Genomic DNA, 10,663 nt, shown 5'->3' with positions numbered 1-10,663 from the left:
CAAACTTGATTTAATATCATTCGGATTTAAGACCTATTAATACATTAACCCTTTGTCATTTGTCTTTTAGCCTTGTGACATGTTTTACTGTAGAGCAAACTTATTTCAGGCCAGAAGCCCATAATTAAAAGGGAGGGTGAAATTGTCTTCTGCACATAGAATTTCTCCTCTTCCCCTCTCCTGTGGCACTCTTCCTCTCCCAGGAAGACCTGCCAGCTAAGTCTGGTTTCTTGAAGTTGGGGTGGCAGGAGAGGAGTAGTAAGGAGATAGGAAATGTCTTATTTAAAATGGGCCAATGGTAAATTCATTGCTTGGTCAAAGAAATTGACAAAAAAAAAAACAGAGTAGAGCAATAAGACACCAAAAACAGAATCTAATCTGAATTCCAAGGGAAGTGCCTGGGACTTGGTTTGATTGGTTTACCTCTGATAGGGGAGGGACAAAGAGAAGGAGGACATCCCAAGTGGCAGGAAAGGAGTGGGCAGCAACTGGGAGAAGAGAAAGAATGGTCTGTACAAGACACGATAGGTAGTCCAGGGAATTAGGAAACAGGGAGAGGGCAGGGGAAGGGAGTGACCCTGGCTGCACAGCACTTTCTCGGCCCTGTGTATATTATCACCTCCGGAGCAGGGTGTCTTATGAGTCTCCTTTAAAAATGCCACAGCTGAACAAGCAGCAAAGCAAAACGCCAAACCCAGGACCCCTGTTCAAATCCCTTGTTTCTTCCAGAAGTCAGTGGTTCCCAAACAACCCACAAAACTAGCGTCAGGCTGGCTGCTCAGCATCACCTGATAAACTTCTTTAAAATTCATAATCCATAATCCATATTCCCTGATTTTACCCTCAACCTACTGAATCAGAATCTCTGGGAGAGAGGATCAGGATATAAGACATGTTCCTAAGCTTTTTAGGTAATCCTGTGGTACAGAGAGTTTGGGGGCTAATATATTAGATGTATCACATTACCTCCAACATATCTGTAGGGCAGGGGCAAATAAACTGTTATTTCCTGGGCAGCTACTTAGCTTAACTTTATTATGAGCACACCCTGGGCACTGAGTATAACACCACAGCTATCCTTCCTCAACATGCAGAGGAGATTGATATTATCTCCACACCAGTGAGGAAGCTAAAAGCATTTATGTAATGCACTAAAAGGACCCTTAGCCAGTCAGTAGTGGAGCTGGACTTCAGACCCCAATCTGGAGGGGCCCTGGCCTAGTGTTTGCCCCTTTCCACCCTACTACAAGGGGAGTGACCTTTATGATGGCAGGAGGGAGGAGGGATGAAGAAACTGCGGATGAAAGGAATAATCATGGAGCAATTTAACAGAGGTCTGCAGCGGTGGCCCACACTGTGGGAAACCTTGGCTAGGAAAGCCCATGAGAGGAAAACTGAAGAACAGATCCAAGCACTGTGTTTGTGGATTCGCACATTATTTCTGTAGTCCCGGGCCTAGGGAAGACTAGGAGGCTTTGAGAAGCCTTTACTCCAGGCGTCTGGCTCCCTCTTGTGGCTGCTGCTGCTCAACCCTGAACCATCTGGGACCCGGCAGCCTTGCGGAGCCCAGCGGCTACTGGGTGCTCATTGGAATCACCAGGGAGCTATTAAAAGGTACCTATGGCTCAGACCAATGAAATAATAATACTGGGGGAGATCTAGACCTTCACTGTCCAAATACAATATCCACTAGCCACATGAGGCTATTAAACACTTGAAATGTGGCTAATTCAAATTGAGATGTAAAATACACACTGGATTTCAAAGACAGTGCAAAAAGAGACTGTGAAATATCTCATTAATAATTTTTGTATTAATTACATGTTGAAGTGGTATTTTGTATATATTGAACTAAATGCAGTATATTACCTGTTTATCTTTTTACTTTTTTAAATGTAGCTACTAGAAAATTTTAAATTACATATGCGGCCAATTTAGCAAATAAAAATACTGGATAGTCAGTTCAATTTTTGTTTCAGATAAATACAAGTAAACTTTTTAGTATATGTAGTACACTTTTAGTATAAATATGTCCCACACAATATTTGAAGCATACTCATACTAAAAATAAAACGCATCATTTATTTGAAAATACTCCATTCATTTCTCCTTATGAAAGGGGGGGGGGATTATGCAGAAACACAATTCTGACTCAGGCATACACCTCCCCCCTATAAATGCGCCTTAGCCATCAGTATACTCAGTAGAATTCTCAGTCTACACACACTTATATTTTGATCGACGGCCATATCACCCTTTCCCCAAGAATAGTAGGTAATAAACATTTATGTAATTCTAGTGTTCATTCTGGTGGTGCTCAGAACAACATACACTCTATCTTGAAGGAATATTAGAGCCTCTGTCTCTAGTGAAATAGACCATTACTTACACTTCAAATGCTAGTATTTTCAACCTACACCCATCAAGATTTCAAAAATCATAGCGCCTGTTAAAAGTAAACAGTGATGGCCCTGGCTGGCGTAGCTCAGTGGATTGAGCACAGGCCTGCAAACCAAAAGATCGCAGTTCGATTCCCCATCAGGGCACATACCTAGGTTGCAGGCCAGTTCCTAGCAAGGGGACTCATGAAAGGCAACCATACATTGATATTTCTCTCCCTCTCTCCTTCCCTTCCATTCTAAAGATAAATAACCTAAACATTCAACAATAGGGGAAAGGTTAAACAAATATGGTATATCTACAAAATGAAATATAAAAATTATGCTTACAATGAATTTTGAATGAAGTAAGAAAATATTTTTGATAAATATAAATGATAAAAACTGTATATGTGGTATCATCCCAATTACATTAAAAATATTGTATTCAAGGAGAGAAGACCAGAAGGAAATAAGGCCAAAATATTAACAAAATATTAGTGGTAGAATCACAGATTATTGTTTCATTCTCTCTGCTTTTCTTATTTTGAGTTTTTTGTAATTTTTCCTTTTATTTTTAATTTTTTATTAGTCTTTTTTTTAGCAGTTTCAGAGTCACAGCAAAACTGAATGGAAGAGACAGAAATTTCTCATGTATCCACAGCCCCCCCGCCCATGCCACACAGAGACTCTCATCACCAACATCCTCCACCAAGGGTACATTTGTTACAATGGATGAACTACACTAGTACATCATTATCACCCCAAATCCATAGTTTACATCATGGTCACTCTTAGTGTTCTACATGCTGTAAGTTTACACAAATACATAATGACATCTATCATCATAGTATCATAAAGAGTAGTTTCACTGCCCTGGAAACCCTATGCTCCACCTATTTATATCTGTTTTGGATTTTCCAATCTGTTTATTCTTTAACATTGTCTACCATTACTTTTATAAAAAGGAAAACATTACTGTCATTTAAAGAAACACTTCTGTGAAGGTAAATGCAGGTTGGAGCTTTCATTTTCCCTATGACTGAGAAACTCCTTGAGTATATTTTCAGCTCCCCTGAGTAAAAGCACCCAAAGGTGAACATGCAGTCTGTGTGTTGAGTAGCAGGAGGAGGCGGGAGCCCTGTGCACCTACAGCTAGTCAAACAGAAACCAGCCCTCCCTCCCTGTTTGCTCTCTCGTCTCACCCTCTTCCTGAGAGTGGGAAGCACAGAGAACCACTGCTTCCTGATTCTGAGTGCTGGCTCAGATAAGGTGTGCGCTGCTGGGTAAATGAAGACTTCGATGACCATCACCCCAACCACTGCCCATAGACTGGACTGCTTCCCTTCTTATTGCCTATACTAACTAAATGGGATTTGATTTTACATTTTAAGGTTTTTTTATTTCAACTATTCAAAAGTCAGGAGGAAAAACTCCTCCTCAGTTCATGTACACAAACTCCAGTTTGTAAAACACTGTCACTACACAGGACTGTTCAGGAGTGTTCAGAAGCATCATTGCACTCCCTGTTACCAGCCCAACATACAGAAATCTTCCCCCAGGGACTAGCAGCATATTTTTCTTTAGCACGCATTCTTCCGATCAAAATTTTGATTTCTAATTCTTAAATAAGATGATTTCTCACAGCACCCCATTCTGTTGGTTATCTTTTCAGTGTCTTGATGGTGTCTTCGGACACACAAAACATAGGCCACTCTCTCTTTGAGCCCACATCTACTCCCCTGCCTTAGAGTGATACTTCCTCTCCAAAGCCATCATCATTCCTGGTTGCCAGGCTCCCTCAACATGCTCGCAACGGTTCGGGCCAATAATTTCTGTATAGGAAATGCACACAGCCCTGGGACAGACGAAACAATCCCCTGGTGTACAGGAAGATAATTTCAGAATTTCTATGTGCAATTACTTTTTTACTATCTTCCTTTAATTTCTGTGTTAGGCTAGGTTTTACAATGTAATACATAAACATAGTAGCACATATATATAATGTATAAGTAACTATGCACGCCTGGGGACAAGGACTGTAGCTTATTCATTTCCATATTCTCAGTGCTTATGTCCTGCCTGGCTCAACAGTTGCTTTTTAAATAAATGCATCTGTGAAATGAATCAAATCAATCACATGAAATCAATCACTTGATCAATCAATCAATCAATCAATTTGGAGTCCCCTGTTAGGTCATAGTCAGTGTCCTAAGGGATGTTTCATTGCTTGCTTGTTTTTCCATACCTGATGTGAAAGATTTTTCACCAGACATACCATACCTACTTCCACCCACCCCATTCCCTCTTCCCTTAATTAGATCATCCTGAGCCCTCAAGATCTCCCATCTTTGTCCACCTCTATCTTCTCCCAAAGTCAGCACCTCCCTTCAGAATCACCAAAATTTCCACCCTTACCTTCACCCAGAGAGTCATGTTTCTGGTGCCTGTACCCTAGCACTGCTCCCCCTCAACAAAACTTAGCCGTGATTTTCTCACTGGCAACAGGGCAGCTCCTAGCCCTCTGGCTCCAGGCTCCTGCATCCACACAGACCCACACACCATGCTGGCCCATGAAAAGGGTTTTCTCATCTGAAAAGAAATGAGGAAAAAATAGAGGAGAATGTAGAACATAAATACATATGTGTATGTCCTGGCTGTCCACAGCTGTTCTTTATTCTGAGATCATTGTTTTCTACATTTTTATATTAAAATATTCTTTCTCTTAAAAATGATGATGGTTGTGCTAGTTAGTTAATGTCCTTACTAGACGAAATCAGAAGCTGGCAGTCATCATTAGGTCCTGAAATTTTTTATGTGAAATCTTTTATGTGAAAATTGACTCATTCTTTTACGTTAATTTTTTTATGTGAAAATTTACTCATTCATACAATCCACAAGTCTGGGATCACCAAACCACCAGCAAACAGAAAATGCTTTGTTTTTTGTTTGATTTGCTTTTAAGGTGGAGTGAGGAGACGTTGATTCATGGGGTAAAATACAAATAGTCCCGAAGAGGTTACAAACTAAGCCCTGCCATTCAATCCTCATGCTGTACATCTCTTTCCTAATAGCAACAGCAGATTTTAGATCTGGAGGGAGCATGAGAAGCCTGGGGCACTGAGCATCAGTGAGGCAGGGACATCTCACAGAAAGGTGGATAGGTGAGATCAGAGGAGTCTGAGGGTCATTTGAGAGGTAATCACACACATGCCAAGGGCTGGTTCTGTCCCAGAACTTTTGTCCTCAAAGAGCCTTCTACAGTTAGGATATACCTTGACATTGGCATATGCTGGCAACATGGACAAAGTAGATAGTGTCCATATTTCTGCTGCATCTTGCTCTGTCACCAAAGGAAACAAGCTTTGGGCTTTCCAACTAAAATTCTGCTTGGTGAACAAATAGGGACCTAATTCTTGTCCTGCCTGAGAGGATGCATAATGTTCAAATTCCTTTCCAAATATTTTGTATTAAAACTCTATATACTGTTAAACACTCAAACCAGGATTCAAAAACATAACCAGGTCTAAAAAGCCAGTGAATGTTGAGCAGTATTTTGGTTGGTCATGCTTATTGGTTTTATAATGAACTCCTGAGACTGAAATGGAGTGGAGCACTTGAATCATGTATACCGCCGCCCCCTCCACAGCCAGGGGACTGTTATCTTGTTCCTTCCACAAGCCAAACCAAATAGAAATGACTCATTACGTGGTTGAATCCTGTCCCTGAAACACCCACATTAGGCTGAAATTCAGGGTCCAATGACGATTTCTTTCAGTCATATCTGACTTGGCAGCACGAGCTGATGTCAAGAATAGGCTGAGTTTTTCCTACAGAATCTGGGATGGACTTTTCACCTGGAAGGAGCAGGTTGGCTCTCTTACTTCCGGAAGTTTGAGTTTGTTTTTTCAGAGCTCACAAGGTGCTTAAAGACCTCTGGACATAGTGGTATTCAGTCTATTATTTTTAAAAATATTTTCTATGCTGTGAATAACAAATATTCTCTATTTCATCTTGATAAAATTGTATAAATAAAACCTCACAATGCCAGAGTTAGGCCATGAATTTCTTCACATTATCATACATACTGAGATGGCTTTGCCTCTGATTCCCAGATTGGTAAAAGAAAAGAAAACAGAAAAATTCCCACAAGTTTCCCAAGGATCCTTGACTACTGACCACCTGGACAGGAGGTTAGAGGTAAGGAGTATTCTCTTGGCCACAGGACTAAGTTTTACCTCTGGCGGCCAGAAGGGCAGAGCTACATGGAGCAAGCCTCGAAGTCTCGGAAGGGCCTTTTGAGTCAGAATTCTCTCTTCCCATTTCAGGCTTCACAATTACCCCGTCACTGGGAGTTTGAATGTGTGTTCTGAATTGAGTCCTCCCCATGACTGAGCACATCGCCAAGATGTGACCCCTGCTCCTGCTTATCACGTAACAGAGATTTCCCCTAGGAGTTTCCCTGTCCCTGAAGATCTGAATGAGACTGTTTTGAGCCCTCCTTCCACACCTTGGGAAAGTCTACTGCCTACTCCAAGGTTGCCCAGAATTCCCCAGATTTTACATTTTCGTGGCCACCTCTCATTCTAACTTCCTGCCCCTAGAACTCTTGTTCTCTGATCGGCCCTTTCCAGAGCTGTTCTTCTATCTCCACTCAGGTATCAACCCAAATATGAAATTCAGCCTTCTTTTAAAAAATAGACTATTTTTAAGGCAGTTTTAGGTTTCCAGCAACATCGAATGAAAAGTACAGGTTCCGTACAGGGCCTCCCCCCTCACATGCGTAGCCTCCCCCACTATCAACATCCAGAGCCAGAGTGATATGTCTGTTACAATCAATGAACTTATATTGATATTCATTGTCACTCAAAATTTATAGTTTGCATTAGGGCTCACTCTCGGTGTTGTACATTTTGTGGGCTTTGACACATGTATGATGACATGTGCTCACCCATTGTAGTATCATACAGAATAGCTTCACTGCCCTAACAACCCTGTGTGCTCCTCCTGTGCAGCCCTCCTCCTGAGTCTCGAGCCCCTGGCAACCACTGATCTTTCTTACTCAGTTCATTTATTCATCTACCTATTGAAGGACATCTTGGTTAATTCCAAGTCTGGGCAATTATGAATAGAGTTTTTATTAACATCTGTGTACAGGCTTTTATGGGGACATAAATTTTCAACCCACTTGAGTAGATATCAAAAGGCATGATTGCTAGATCATACAGTAAAAGTATGTTTAGTTTTGTAAGAAACTGCCTAACTGTCTTTTCAAGTGTCTGTACCATCTTGCATCACCACCAGTAAAGAATAAGAGTTCCTGTGGCTTCGTATCTTTGTCGGTTTTGTGTTAGTGTTTTGAATTTTAGCCTTTCTAATAGGTAAGTAGTAGTATCTTGTTTTATGTTACAATTTCCTAGCAGTATAAGATGTTGAGCATCTTTTCAGATGTTTGATATCTATATGTTTTCTTGGATGTAGTACTGTTCAGATATTTTGCTCATTTTAAAATCATATCATTCATTTACTTGTGGTTGAGTTTTAACAGTGCTTTGCATACTTAGGTGAGAATCTTATGTTCAAAAATTTTCTGGATAAAAATATTTTTGCAAATATTTTTCTTTTGCAAATATAATCTATCTGTGGCTTGTCTCCTCATTGACCTGAGGTTTATAGCTGTTTTTATTCACAGTTTTAAAAGATTTAATTCTGTCATCTTCTGATTTCTATTGCTGCAATTAATATAATGGCTACAATTCCTTCAGGTTTTTAAAAGGTTTTTGTCTTTATCTTTGTTGTTTGTGGGGGCAACTTTTCCCACATGTCCTCCGCCCCCACCCCCCACCCCCATCTGCCATGGATGAAAGTAAACACTAGCAAGACATGATCTGCTTGAGGAGGTGGCCAATCCCTCAAAGGGGAAGGGCCAAGAGCTCTCTGATCAAGGGGCTTTTATTGGGTTTTTTTTTTTTGCACAAGAATGCAGGTGAGGATCAAACAACAGATATCATTCAAAGAACTATGAGGGCTTATTCTCAGTCAGGGTCAGATAGCTAATGCGCCATAAAACTTTGAGGAACAAACTTCTTGCTTAAATCCTTATCATTTAAATGAGAGCATTCTAAACAAAGCAGGTTTCACAGGACTTTATGTATTCTTTCTTAGGCCTGATTTACCCTGGAACCCTGGATACCCACCCTTTCCAGCACAGGGCTGCACCGCCTTCCCCATCATAGGTTTTTAGATTTAAGTGGATTAGAGTCAAGAAGTGCTTCTCCCAGATGAAAATGGGGATTCAGGCTATGGCACAATAGCCAGGGGATGAGGGTCCATCACTCCCTCTTTGTTGCAGCCCCCCCCCCCCCGAGTCCTTCTATGATGGCCTCCCAAGTGATCATGTCTGGCCTAGGTTGCCCCTCTCTGAGGGGTTGTAACCACCATCGACATTGACCATGCTCTGGGGGCAGGGAGATGAAGTAGGGGCAGCATCTACTGCCAGAAACAAGCTTTGTCTCCTGTGGCTCGAATTCTGAAGGTCAGTCGCTTAGCCATGGGGGGCAGTTACAATTCCTGAAACCAGGCTGGGCAGTTCCCAACAGTTGTTTTTGCGATACTTCAATACAACCAGATGTTGATTTTTTATTTACCTTTCATGAAACTATTGTAAATCCCTAATATGGAATTGTTTTCTCAATTCTTGAAAATTCTTAGCCAATATCTTATCAAATATTGTCTTTTTTTCATTCTCTTGTTCTTTTCTTTCAGTATTCCTATTAGATATATGTTGGAGCTTCTCATTCTATCCCCCACATCTCTTTTTGCTCTTTCATGTTTTCCATTTTTTTATTTCTATCTACATTTGACATAATTTTCTCAGTTCTATCTTCTAGTTTGTGAATGCTAACTTCAGTTGATTTATTGGTTTTTGCTCTCAATATTTTTATTGAATATTTTCCATTACCATTTAGTTTCCCTATACTCCTCCCTGTCAATCACCACATTGTTGTCCATGTCCATTAGTCCTTTTTCTTTTTTGCTCAATCCTTCCACATCCTAACCTCTCCCCCTTAGATGTCACCTGCTCTCTATGAGTCTGTCTTTATTTTGCTTTTTAGTTCAGTTTGTTGATTAGATTCCACATATGAATGAAATTATATGGTATTTGTCTTTCTCTGACTGGCTTATTTCACTTAGCATAATGTTCTCCAGGTCCATCCATACTGTCACAAAGGGCAAAACTTCCTTCTTTTCATGGCCGTGTAGTATTCCATTATGTAAATGTCCCACACACTCATTTACTGATGGACACTTTGGCTGCTTCCATATCTTGGCAATTGTAAATTTTGCTGTAATGAACATAGGGGTCCTTATGTTCTTTCAGATTAGTGTTCAGCTGATTTAATGTGTTAATTACCTGTTGTTAGTTTTCAATTGTTGCCTTAACAAGTTCTCAGAAACTTAGCAGCTTCAAAAAACACCCATGTATTATCTCACAGTTTCTGTAAGTCAGATGTCTGGCATGATGTGGTTGAATATTCTTCTCAAGGTCTCACCAGGCTTAGATCAAGGTATTGGCCATGACTATGGTTCTCACATGAGGCTTGAGGTCCTCTTTCAACCAACCTCATTGTTGGCTAACCAACAATGTATAATATAATTCTGTGAGTTAGTAAAAAGAGTTGAGACTTGAATCCAGGTTCAAAGTAGGTAGGATAATATTTGGATGAAAAATTTTAAAAGCCTTTCTATAATTACAAATACTTTGTATGAGAAGTTAAGCTTCAGTTCATGACTGATGTGAAGAAATATAATGTAAGACTGATTAGTCGATCACCAAAGCTTTTTATTATATTACTGTCACTTTGCCCTGGTAATAAAGTCATTGATAGGTACGCACAGAGGTTTGATTCCAGGACTCCCATAGATACCAAACTCCATGGTTTCTCAAGTTGCTTATAAAAATTGGTGTAGTATTTGCATATAACATATGTAGATCCTCCAATATACTTTGTTTGGTGTTTTTAATTTAATCTTTTTTTTAAGATTTTATTTATTTATCTTTAGAGGGGAAGGGAAGGAGAGAGGGAGAGAAATATCAATGTATGGTTGCCTCTCATGGGTCCCCTGCTGGGAACTGGCCTGCAACCCAGGCATGTGCCCTGACTGGGAATCGAACCGTGATACTCTGGTTCACAGGCCCACGCTCAATCCACTGAGCCACACCAGCCAGGGCTTAATTTAATCTTTATTGTATTTTTTCCATTACTATTTAGTCCTCTAGTACC

The sequence above is a fragment of the Artibeus jamaicensis genome, unplaced genomic scaffold, assembly GCF_021234435.1.
Source record: "Artibeus jamaicensis isolate MK-2021 breed Jamaican fruit bat unplaced genomic scaffold, CSHL_Jam_final contig_519, whole genome shotgun sequence".
Classification (NCBI taxonomy): Eukaryota; Metazoa; Chordata; class Mammalia; order Chiroptera; family Phyllostomidae; genus Artibeus; species Artibeus jamaicensis.
Note: the sequence above shows the minus strand (reverse complement) of the source record.